General features: G+C 39.4%; 1 long non-coding RNA gene across 1 annotated transcript in view; it reads left to right on the forward strand.

Moving 5' to 3' along the window:
- Positions 1–12,670, forward strand: part of LOC106519881 (uncharacterized) — a 34,094-nt gene that overhangs the window by 13,606 nt on the left and 7,818 nt on the right. The window contains exon 2 of the long non-coding RNA XR_001310487.1: positions 8,498–8,656. This is a non-coding gene — a long non-coding RNA (uncharacterized LOC106519881). The remainder of the gene's footprint in view (positions 1–8,497; positions 8,657–12,670) is intronic.

A 12,670-nucleotide genomic window follows, 5' to 3' on the forward strand; every position in this document is an offset into this window, starting at 1 on the left:
GTATTTTCAGATGCCAAGTAAACTGCATCATGGCAGCCCCCCCACCCCGAAATGGGCGTGACAGAAGCGAAGGTGGTTCTTAAAGAGACAGAGGCCAATTTCAAGGTGTTTAGAAGAGGAAGTGATGAGAAGATATGTTTATTTTCTATTTAAACATAAAAACAACATTTTAATAACAGCTAGAGTTGATATAGATACTTTATTATGGTATAGTATTTAAATGTATGCCTTAGAAACACACAATATTCACGTAATATTGGCCCTTTAAGAGCTGCTGTGAGGAACCAGCACCCAGAAAAGCAGGGCCTCATCCTCAGATCATATGTTTCCCCACGCTACCATGTTAGGAATCATCCAGAGGTGAGTGATGAAGCCATTGACTGGTTTACATTCATCAGTTTCTCCTGCCATTGAAGTCAAAGAGCACATCACACGCCGCAGCTTTCCCCCTCCTGTGACTAAACAGAAGCCGTGACAGAATAAGAAGAAATATCCCACTGTCTGCTGTTYGCTTTTAATTCTGTCTCCTCATAAACTCTTCCGCAGTCTGTGCAGACTTACGTCTGTTTGAATTTCCCCTTTGGACTTTGCTTATCCCCCTTCATTTCGGAGCACCACAAGAGCGCGGGGCTGCACGTTTACAGAGTCATAAAGTGTGTCAGTGGAGATGTAACCTCCGTCTGAACTGAGCGCAGGAAAAACGCTGATGGATTACCTGAGCCTGACCTGGGGTGTTAGTTGTGATGAATCTGTCCAAAGCCATCTGGGGCCCCAGCAGAGTTATTGCCTGGCTGTTATCGGCTGTAAGCCGACACTGACAGGATATGTTGTGACAAAACATCAGGAAAAAGGTGTTTCTTGTTTAACATTTGCGCATCAGGATTCCCACTCGGAAGAGGAAGAAAAATAAAAGGACAGTTTACGAGCGAGGCCGTGGTGGATAAAAATGTTAAACAAAAGTAAAAGTCATGATGGTCGAGACTCCACTTGGCTGAGATATTTTCGATTGCGCAGCCTTTGTGTTGAACTTGTCTTTCTGAAGTGGTTTAATGAGAAACTCTGGAAATCCCGGGTGATGACGCACATGTGAGTGGACAGTTAGCCTTAAGATTAAACCATCTGTTTTCCAAGGCTATWACAGTTCGTGGAGTTTATGTCCTCGTTAAAAAAAGAAACACAAATCCTGCTCTAAAAACCTTAAAATAGTTGAACTAAAATACAAACTTATACTTCATGCCAAGTATTGTAACCCGTTCAACAAACTTTGAAATCAGAAGGAAAAATTACCAATTGTTTATATTTGAAAAGCTGAACTATTACAWAAAATATTATTGATTTTTGGGTTTGTACTTTTTTTATATTCTGTATATACATCTATATATTGATTTAAAAAATCTGTTTAAGAGACGTTTTTCCTCAAATGTAAACACATTTGTTATTACAAGTCAAAATTTTTGTAAAAACTAATTCTTAAAATAAAAAATGTACCATCTGTTTCCTCTAAGCCTGGTCACATCTCTGTTATCGACAGTCCAGGTTCAGAGGATTGAACTATCTCTGTTATGTGAGACACATGTTTTGTATTTGGTCACCAGACAGCCGCACTTTTTTTTATCAGCACAGCAGAACCAAATGGGAATGTGCTCCTGCACAACTTCATAGGGAAAATGACAAGAAATTATTGCACAGTTCTGACCGTTTAAAAAGGTCACGTTTCATTGGTGTCTTAATGTTTGCATGTTTTTCAGTACATTTTAAGCTAATAATGTTTTTTACAAACTAGAAAAAAATCGTAAAAGTCCATAACACCAAAAATTAAGATATTTCTTATTTTTCGTAAGCTTAATGAAAGTCTGGATTCCATTTCTTAGCATTCCTCCTAACCTTAACTCTAGATTTTAAATGATACATTTAATTTGGGTTCCTGTTTTATCCAACTGTTAATTGTAATATGATCTGTGTGAAGTTAGTTCCCTTCAGAACATTAGTTTTTTTTGGTCCAGACTCAGTTGTTTTGAAACATCACAGTAATCTTTCTTAGAGAACCTCTTCTGATWGTCGTCCAGTGCCAGCTGGATTGTGGTGAGCTCATTTCCTCCATGTGCGGCGTGGGACGAGGAAGAGCAAGGGGGGTGGGGAGGGGGATGAAGGATCTTAGAGGGGTGGTGGGGTGGGGGGCAGTCGTGCAGGAGTTAAGTATAACATGCAATTAATCATTTGAGCAGAGAACTGGTATCAGTTCACTGCAGAAGCGGGAATAGAGGCCCGTCTGTGCCGAACAGCTGCAGAGGGAAAACCGGTCCTTCGCCTTTCTTAGACATGTGGACCGAGGGAGGAGTGAGACCGAATTCAGCAACGAGAGTGAAAGAAGGGGAGAGAAAGTGTGTGTGTGAGGCTACTTACAGATGGCTTGGAGGAGGGGAGGAGAGAGGAAGAGGAGGGGGGAATGAAGGTTTTAACAGCCTGCACACATCTGTTTATTTAGAAAAGAAACCATTGTGTCATTCAGTTATTCTAACAACCTACGCCTGGGCCAATGTTAGTCCCACAATGACGGCTTTTTAAATACACAGTTTACACTCCTATGAAGTGGCCTCATAACTACATCGGAGCCTGAGGAACGTGCCAAATGGGGAACATGCTAGGGTTTCATATTCCCTCCCGCACTATTTGACGTCTCTATAGCAGACTGAAGCTAGAGGCAGGGCTGGGAAAGCTCTGGTGAAGGCTGTATTTCTTGGTCGTGTGTGTTTTTTCTGTCTCTGGTCTCTTCAATTGGTCCCCGAGTTTTGAAAGGCTGCCCAAACACAGCAGTAGGTTGTGGTAGGAGAGTCTGAAAGCTCAACAAGAGGCTGAGGTTGGTTAYATGTTCTGTAGTTTGCTTACCCTCTGCTGTTTACACAAAGTCTGTGCGACTTGTTGAAGGTGTTCACTGAAATGTTTTCCATATAGTTCCATYCAGCGTCTAATGTTATAAATTTAGAACAAAGATCTGTGAAATTTATAGCCCTCAAAATGTGTTGGAGACGTCTCAGCTACCACATCAAATTGGAGCTGTAAAATCGACAGTTACAGCTATTTTTGTGTTTTTTTTTAAAGGGATCCATGATCGGTTGTAACATTAGAATTTATTTGATAATCATTTATTTTAACTGTAAAATGAAGACTAAAAATGCTGTAGGCTGTTTAGATTTGTCTTTTTTAAACTAAAAGTTTAAAAATATATTACACGGATGGGGCCATTTTATTTACACACAAAGCATTCTGGGTAAATGATGAAGTGGGTAGGTCATCGGTACGAGGCTGCTAGCGAGATATATCCACGCTGAAGGTTAATCTTGGGCAATATCTGATGATCGACTCTTTTAAATGAAACCAGAGAGCGTTGACAGAGAGGAGAAGGTAGAAATGACTCAGCCTGTAACTGAAAATATAGATGGAGGACAACAGAGCTGCTTCAGGGAAGAAGAACCTCAGCTTAGCCTGTTAGCTTTAGCATTAGCCCCGATGCTATCACCATATATGTATTAGCTCAGCGCTACACATTCTCCTCTCGTCACTGAGGACCTCCATCCACATGACAGAGAGGGGAACGCAAAAATGACTCGGACTGCAACTGAAAATATGGATGGAGGACCTCAGTTTAGCTTGTTAGTTTGTCACACTAGCGCCGAGCTAATACGGCAATATAGCATTGGCACTAACGCAAAAGCTAACAGGCTAAGCTGAGGTTCTTCTTCCATGAAGCAGCTCTGTTGTCCTCCATCCATATTTTCAGTTCCAGGCTGAGTCATTTCTACCTTCTCCTCTCTGTCAACGCTCTCTGGTTTCATTTAAAAGAGTCGATCATCAGATATTGTCCAAGATTAACCTTCAGGGTGGATATAGCTCGCTAGCAGCMTCGCACCAATGACCTATCCACGTCATCATTTACCCAGAATGCTTTGCGTGTAAATAAAATGGCCCCATCCATGTTAAAATATATTTTTTAAAATTTACAAAACTAAATGGCCTACAGTATTTTTAGTCTTTATTTTACAGTTAAATATATGTTTATCAAATAAAGTCTAATGTTACAACTAATCAGGGATCCCTTTAAGCTCAGCTGTGGTAGCCATCTTGGACTCAGCTGACACCAAAAGTTAATCAGCTTTAGATGTATCTAAACTAATAATTTCTGAAGATTTTGTTAAAATCTGACCAATGGTTCATGAGAGACTACATGAACACAGACGAAGACATCGTTGTCTTTACTGTAGACAAAGGGTGTCCAATCCTGGTCCTCGAGGGCCACTATYATGCATGTTTTACTTGRTTTTTCTGCTCTAACACACCTGATTCATGGTTGAATTACCTCTTCAAGTTCTACAGAAGCCTGTTAATCACCCATTAATTTAAATCAGGTGTGTTGGGGCAAAGAAACCTCTAAAACGTGCAGGATAAAAGGTCCCTGAGGATTATTTCAACACCTCWGCATGCTTTAGTCTGAAAATTTGTGGTCTTGGGCATTTTTTTCTGTTCCTTTTTAAAATTAAAAGTAATTTTGATTAGAAAGTTTCTCATGTTTTTTACAGTTTGAATAGTTCACCAAAACTGTCAGCTGTGAATAAAAACGTTTCAAACATTTGGTTTTTCTTGCTCTTCAGTGTCCCCAACATTTTCTCTTGTAGTTTAGCCGTAATGAGTCACGCCAGTCAAAAAGTCTGTTTTTCATTTTGACTTTGAACAATAAACTGTGCAAGTTTTGTACAACACGTGCGTCACATGCATCCATCACTTTCTACAAGGAAGCTGAGTGGCAGATCAGTACCGTTCAGCGCTTGTGGTTAAAACGATTGTGTACTTTTGCTTTGTTGTGTTTTATTTTTTTTATTGCTACATTCTTTCTTGACGCACTTTACGTCGAGGAGATTAAAGTCGTGTTTCTGTGTCGAAGGTTGGGGCTTTACTGGTAGACCCATATGTGCTGGTGTTTGTCTGCAGAGATATGAAAGGCTGTCAGGCCTGGATAAACAGCCACTTATACAGACCCATGGCTGAGCAGCATATGTTGCAACAGCTGCTTACAGTATGTGATATGCAATGTGTGGAGGCAGTGTGGACATTCAAACAGGTCTTTTAGGGTAAACAAGTTTTCAACAACATTCAGTAACAGAAYAAGTTTGAATAATTTGAGCCAAAATTTCAATCTATATCTAAATTTTATGTATTAACCTTTATTTAACCAGACAAATCCTATTAAGATCACATATCTTTTGCAAGGGAGGCCTGGACTAATGCTCCATTTTCTCCTCTTGTACAGTTCATGTTTTCCAAGAAAAGAACCAGTTAAAAATCAACTTTTAGGAAGAGTTCAGTCTTTCCATACTTGACAGGAACTTTTACCCAGTGCTTGTTATGTATGCAGATCAATAAAATATCAATACCACCAATACCAGAACTTRTGCTCTAAAATTGATACTAAAATCAAAATATGGATACTTTGATTCTTCAGTCATTTCAAGTAATATATACAGTATCATTACCAGGAACACAGTAGAAAGTAACTAAACTATTGAAATCTTGTCTAAGTCACGGTTGGTGGAAACTACTTTTTYTTCTGCCTGGGTAATACATAAACTCCAAGGAGGTTACATAGAACAACTTCAGTGCTCAGAAACCACGTGACCATGTGATCGGTTGGTGAAGCTAACGCTAATGCAAAATGGTCAAGAGTCTGGATTTACCATTACTGTACATGGTGGCAACAGAGCAGAAAAAAATTTACTGATGATGTAGAAATCATTAAAACTAATAATAATGTTAACCCAATTATTAGTAATATTTTACAGTTGTCAGAAAAGCTGTTTGTGTTATGGATTTATTAACAGAAGAGAAGCAGGAAAACGTCTCATTTCACAACACAAGTCAGCAGATTTGATCTCATTTATCTCAATGTGATCTGAGCAGAACTGAAGCTAATAATATAACATTTTAAAATTAAAATTATCTTATAAAGTCAATGTAATCACTGTTCTTAATTAAACTGGTTAGCAGCTATTAGCTTGTGGAGTGTATAGAGTGTAGCTCTGCTGAATCATGCTACAATAAAACACAAACTATTAAATATCATAAACTGATTTGTTCTGTGATTAATATTTAGACCGACACAGTGTAAAATATTATTATAAATGTGAGTATTTTAAGATTTCTGTTAGAGGAACCTGACCTGTTGAGAAGGTGGTTAGCTAATAGAGACAAGTTAACTGGTAAATATAAATATTATTTTTCATGACAGTAAGAAGAAATAATAAATATAATTTATTACTAGCTGAAGTCATCATTTTTCAACTAACTAAAGTCTAAGTTACAGGCTGACTTCAGGTCTGGTTTAGATCATTGTTACTTATAAATTATATATATTTTCTGGTATAAATCTGCTGTTTTACATGATTGTTGAATTAAATTAACATAGTTATTAATTTATTGAAAAAAATACAGATAATTTGTGAAACAGATCCGGTTCAGCTTGCTGTTTATCTATTAGCTGCTATGGTGTCTGTGAGCTGTAGATGGGATGGGTGGGGCTCAGTCTAGTGTTCTTATTCAAGTCTATGATAAGCTCAGTCTGGAGATGTTACATGTTCAATATTTTCATGCTAATATATTCATGTAAAGGATGTTGTTTGCTTGTGATGCTGTAAAAATACAAGTAAAAGGTCAACAGAGTGTGTTTTCATACAGATATCATAGATCCACAAATCAAGCAACAAATTTGCCTCTCAGACTACACTCAAAAAACAGATTGTTGGATTTAAACAACAGCTAATGTCAACATTTTCCACTCAACTGAGTTGGGTAAGTGTAACGCAACTTTCACATTTATTTTAGAGAAAATGTGAAAGTTGCTTTACACTTAATCAACCCAGCTGAGTGGAAATTGTTGACATAACTTTTTAAGTAAATCCAACACATCTGTTTGAGTGTAGTGTTAAAATAATTCAGTTAATTTTCGATTCAGTCTAGTCTGATAAGCTTTTGTTAGATCCATATAAGCAGTAATTTCAAACAGCTAATCTGAAACAGTTTTCTTTTTTTAACTTAAGAAATAGTTTTCAAACTGAGACCTACTGAAGATGCAGGCTTTTACTCTTTTATTTAAATTATTGTGATTGTCAGCAAGATTCTTAACTTGAAACTAATCAAATAACTCTTTTATAGTAATGCTCGCTTCATTATTTCTTTACCTGCTATAAATGTAGGATCTTGGCAACTTTAAGAGTTTGGTCGAGCTCCTCAAGCACATACAGTATTTGCCTTAACACTTCCTTACTTCTCAGATGAAGGTTAAACTTTGTCAAAAAATATCATTTGATTTGTAATATTCCACAGAAATTAAATGAAATAATTTCTTTTCTGCATGAGAACTGTTTGTTTCTTCAAATGCTGTTTCTGAATAAGAGTGCAGTGGGCCGTGATAAAAAGGGTCAGGTGGATTCCTGCCCATTTGACATGATGGATGACTCTAATCTCACTGATTAAAGGATCCCCCCACCACCTCCAGCACCCCCTTCCATAACACTTCATTTCACATTTGGCCCGTTTAGCAGAATTTTGAAGGCAGAACCTGCCTACTTCTTCTGAAGAATAACAAGCACTGCAGGATTTAGTTTGAATCCAACTGCTGCAGATTTTCACAAAATCTACAGTTGATTTATTTATTTATTAGAAAGATAACTTTTTTGTTTTACATCTGTGTCTTTGTAGTATAATGAGGTAATTTGTTCTTGCTGTTCAGTCCTGAGGCTACTCCAACCATGTTCATTATTGGCGCTTTCAAAGGTTTCCTGGCTTTTGCACCTTTCAGGAGAAAAAACAGCTTGTGTATTTAAAGCTACCGTTTGCTGCCAAGTATTAAGGTTTTAATCACTTGTGCGTCACTCTGCCGTTCCAAAGCGAAAACATCAGCACAAATCCCCGGAAGAGGATGGATAAAATAGGGGCAAATTAATAGGCAGACATGAGGAAGGAAATGAATTCTTAATCTTATTTGGTTGGGTTCCAAATAACTTATCACTGACCATTATCGTGTCTCTGAGATCCCAAAGAGGAAGCAATTTGAATGGATAATTCCTGCTAAATCATTCCTGTGTTTGGATATTTCCTTTTCCCGACAGAAGTGAGGAGGCCCACTGGCACTGACCTGCTCTCTGCTGGGATTCAGTTTTCTCATTACATGAAAAGATCTTCACAACACAACCTGCTGTACATTTCATTAAAAGCAGCAAAAAAGCTCACATCTGGAAGATAAACTTGCATGATTTGGAAAATATTGGCATTCACTTTAATTATTAAAAATTTCAAATCGTTAAAGACTCGTAAACAAAATTGTTGGGTTATTTATGCCACTGTTAAAAAATGGATCAAAGATTATCTTTTTTATGAGATGGTAGCTAAAGCACATGAAACAGTGAAGATGGACGTTTGTCACAACTCAAAGTGTTTCTGTTCTCTGCAGGAAACACAGAGAGGAACCTCTGAGGTATTGAGTTCCCTGCATCCATCATTTTCAACGAGTTGGGAGCTCGGAACAGCGCCGGCAGCGTCTGCGTTATCCAGCCGTAACTGACATTGAGTGCATTGTTTGCAGCTGGAAGCTCACGGCTGTGGCCTAAAGGTACATTCCTGAGATCAGAATGCCTGTTTGAAACACAAACAGGCTTTGTGCCCCCACTGCTCCCTTCCCCTGACTCCCTCATCCACATCAAGCCTTGAGAACTAAACTGCCTCCTCTTGCTTGTGTGTCAACATGTGGGCTATCATTTTACTCACACCCACACATGCTCTCTAGCTCTCACTCACACACACACACTCACACACACACATGCACACACATATGTTTGTGTCATTTTGATGATGAAGTCCAGGCAGATATCTGAGCTATAAAAGCTCTTGTGGAAGAAAAGCTGTGAAGTCCCAAATTTCCAGAACAAAAAAATTATGTCTCCTGTTTTCTGACCTTTTTTTAAAGGAGAAAAATAGAAATGTGAATAAAAAAAGAGTCATACTCCATGTAGGCCATAAGTTCGCCACTATATTATCACATTTCAATACACTCAACTGACTTGTGCCTTCTCAGATCAAAGCCTGTAGACCAGGAATGTGCAGTCCTGGTCCTCAAGGGCCACTATCATGCATGTTGTAAGGCTATTTATTTTGCACTGCAAAGCCTCGCCCAGGTCAGTCCAGGCCGGCCTGACTTCAAACCCAGGTTCAGCATGTTTCCATTAGCCCAGTTTCACCCCATTTCTGGAACCCCAAGACCTGTGGTTCTATGCGGGCCRAGCAATCTGGCTCAATTTGACACCCGCTGCTGCTCGTTGATTCATTGATAGAGGGGTTACATCACACAGATGAGTCATTTTACGTGAATCGTATGCAACAACTGTAACGTTTATTTCACATGGGTTTAACTACACAGCAAATGTAGCCAGCTAGCAAACAAAAAGCTAGTATTAGCTACCATTAGCTTACCGTGTGCGGCGGCTGTGTCGGAGTGGTTAGGGGACTTGTCCTGCAACCGGAAGGTTGCTGGTTTAGTTGTTGAGTYYGTGGGCAAGACACTTCACCCACCTTGCCCACTGATGGTGGTCAGAGGGTGCGGTGGCACCGCTGCATGGCAGGCCCACCTCTGTCAGTGTGCATGGGTGAATGTCTGTAAGTTTAAAACACTTTGGGGTCCAGGGGGACTTGATAAAGCGCTCTAAGTTCAGTCCATTTACCGTTCTCTGCAGTCCTGCCCTCTCATCTTAAGTGTCATATTGCTCGATGGTCTGGTACAAACTTTGGTACTTTAGCTTCAAATTTGGCATTGTCCATTGTTGTTGCATTTAAAACAAAATAAGACTTCCGCGTATTTAACATTATGATCCTGCCCACATCACTTTGCTCAAGACTAAAGCCCCATCCCCACGGACCTGCTTGTACGTGTTTCAACTCGGCTCAGTCTCAGCCCAATATGTCTCCATTAGGTTCCAAGCACGCACAGCCGTGCTGTTTCAGAACCTCCTCGCCGGTGGTTCTAAGCGGTTAGAAGTGAGTACAGCACACTAATGCTACGTTCACACYGAACGCATTTTGAGCAGCAAAAAAGCGCCCAACGCCGCCAGCTGGACGCACCATGTTCAGACCGGGACACAAACTAGATGAGCGTCTGAAGAGGAAGGAGCGTCTTGGTTTTTTTCCAGTCTGTCCTCGGCGGATGAAATAAAGCTAAAATAAAAGAAATGGCTTTGATTTATTTACTAAAGAGCAAGCGAACGTTGCGCACAGCAGATAATTAATTCACCAGATGGTTTAGAGGCGATTTGTTCGGTTAGTTTCGCCACTCCATAAGCTGCAAGCTGACGGACTTTTATTTTTTTGTCCCGAGCAGCTGACCCACATCGGTACTGATATATCCTGACAGAAAATCCAACTGTACACGGTCAATTTCAGCTAAAGATCTCCTGTCYGTCTGTTTCGGTTTAGTGGGCAACATTCAGGAAACTGTCACGTGGACAAATGAGTCTCTCTGATTGGTTGTCGAGCGGCGAAAAGTTCAGATTTTTGAACTCGGGCGTCAGCACCGCATGCACAGAAAATGCTCTGCCGCATCTTCAGCGTTCCTTGCGCGTCGCGCAAAACTGACGTGATGTGACGCACGACCCCTAGAGGTGCGTCCACCATAGACTTTGCATGTAACCTGGCTGCTCCTGCAGCTCAAAACGCGTTCGGTGTGAATCCGCCATTACAGTTTTGATGTCAGCAGAATTCTGCCCGTGGATTAGCTCTGGGATTGACTGACAGAGGAAAGGCGTTACTTGTGCAAAGATCCTCCTGGAGAGAGACGCTTTTGTTTTGGAATACGAGCRCGCAGAGCGATACAACAACATGGTGAAAGCAGTGATAGAACCATTTAACCTTTTTGGCGATCTTGAGGAAATCAGAACTTGTAAAACACTTCCTGGAGAGAGGTGAAGGAGACGAAGCTGAGCAGATAACTGGGAGGTTTCCAACAAACTGGCCGCCCATGATTACACAAGCACTTATGAACAGCACCGCAACCAAAAATAAATAAATAAAAAGTAAAGTCAGAACGGTAAGACCACAACAGCTTTTTTAAAATTTAATTTAATTTAATTTAATTTAATTTAATTTAATTTTGTTTTATTTTTAATACAACAGCTGAACCCGCTGTGGACGGTCCGCCCATAATCACATCCACAGAGTGAGGGACACACTGCGTGGTAATACACACACACAGCAGAACCAACTCGAAGTGAATCGAGTAGAAACGAGTTCATAGAGATGGGGATAAACACAACCCGGGTCCAGGTGTAATCAGGCCAAGCTAACTACAGCTGGGGCGGGCCGAGTCGGGCCTTACAATGCAGAAATGCCTGCAGGTTTCTTTGCTCCAACACACCTGATTTGAATAAATGGGTGATTAACAGGCTTCTGCGGAAGGTGAAAAGGTAATTCAATCACTGAACCAGGTGTGTTGGAGCAGGGAAACAAGTAAAACACGCAGGACAAAATGTGCCAACTGCAGCACTTTAATGACATTTATCTTCAAAATAAAATATTAATTATGAAATGAAAAACCAATCAGAGGAAACATTTGTACCTTAATGTTTTGATTTGTGTTGCTTTGTTACAACAGCTTTAACCCATTTGACATCATTAGGCTGTTGATTTTGGAAAAGAAAAAGCATTAGAAACATGGAATGTAACAAAAAAAAAGACAAAGTAACCTTTGGGCACAAAAAGCTTGAAGATTATTAAGATCAGTGTTTACACAAAACAGGCGCTAAAGCTGTCACCGACCTGATTCAGCTTCAGCAGCTTCATGTTTGACAGCTTATTCTCTGGTGGGATTCTGTGAAGGAAGTTAATTGTAATGAGTGATTATGGTTGATGAGGTTCAGTGAGTGCCCTATTATACCTCAATTAATTTTCACTCTACTGCTCCGCTGAGGAGGAGTTAATAGGATGCAAATGAACAAATCAGCGAGGATTCTGCTCTGATCATCAGCTCTGCAGCCAGGAGTCCTGGAGTTCAATTTATCACTTTACAGTTGTGCAGTTAGGAAACTGTGTTGTGAAAAAGTTGTTTACTATGATGTTATAATAAGCGGGAATATTTGAAACAAAAAAAATCATGTATCATGATCACATGTGATGCTTTTSTTTATTTATTTGAGCTTTTTTAATGAGTATCTAGGATAAATGCAGTTTTGCTTGAAAAAGTAGCTCCAGTTTAGTTTTTGGGATTGTGTAAAGTACTTCTCAGTAGATAGTATCTAAACTGCAGTCAGAATGGTTTCAATTTGAAAAGTCAGGGAGAAGTTTAACCTACGAGTCTTCCAATTTAGGCATTATAAAAAGTAAAAAAAATACATGAAAATTAGCATAACACAATGGAAAAATGTACAATAAAGCATTGAAAAGCTTGTTGGTGACTCAACATAAGGGGRAAATTGCAGGAAAATATGTATATAAGTGCATTATACATGTGTTTTTAATTTAATGTTTATATGAACATTTTGAACAATTATTGTTTCTAAATAATTTGGATGGACACGTCTTCTGTTGTTGACCATTTTTAATTTGTAAATAAAGGATTTTTGTGCTCCTATGTAGTTGTAAA

Source organism: Austrofundulus limnaeus, unplaced genomic scaffold (genome assembly GCF_001266775.1).
Source record: "Austrofundulus limnaeus strain Quisiro unplaced genomic scaffold, Austrofundulus_limnaeus-1.0 Scaffold84, whole genome shotgun sequence".
NCBI lineage: Eukaryota > Metazoa > Chordata > Actinopteri > Cyprinodontiformes > Rivulidae > Austrofundulus > Austrofundulus limnaeus.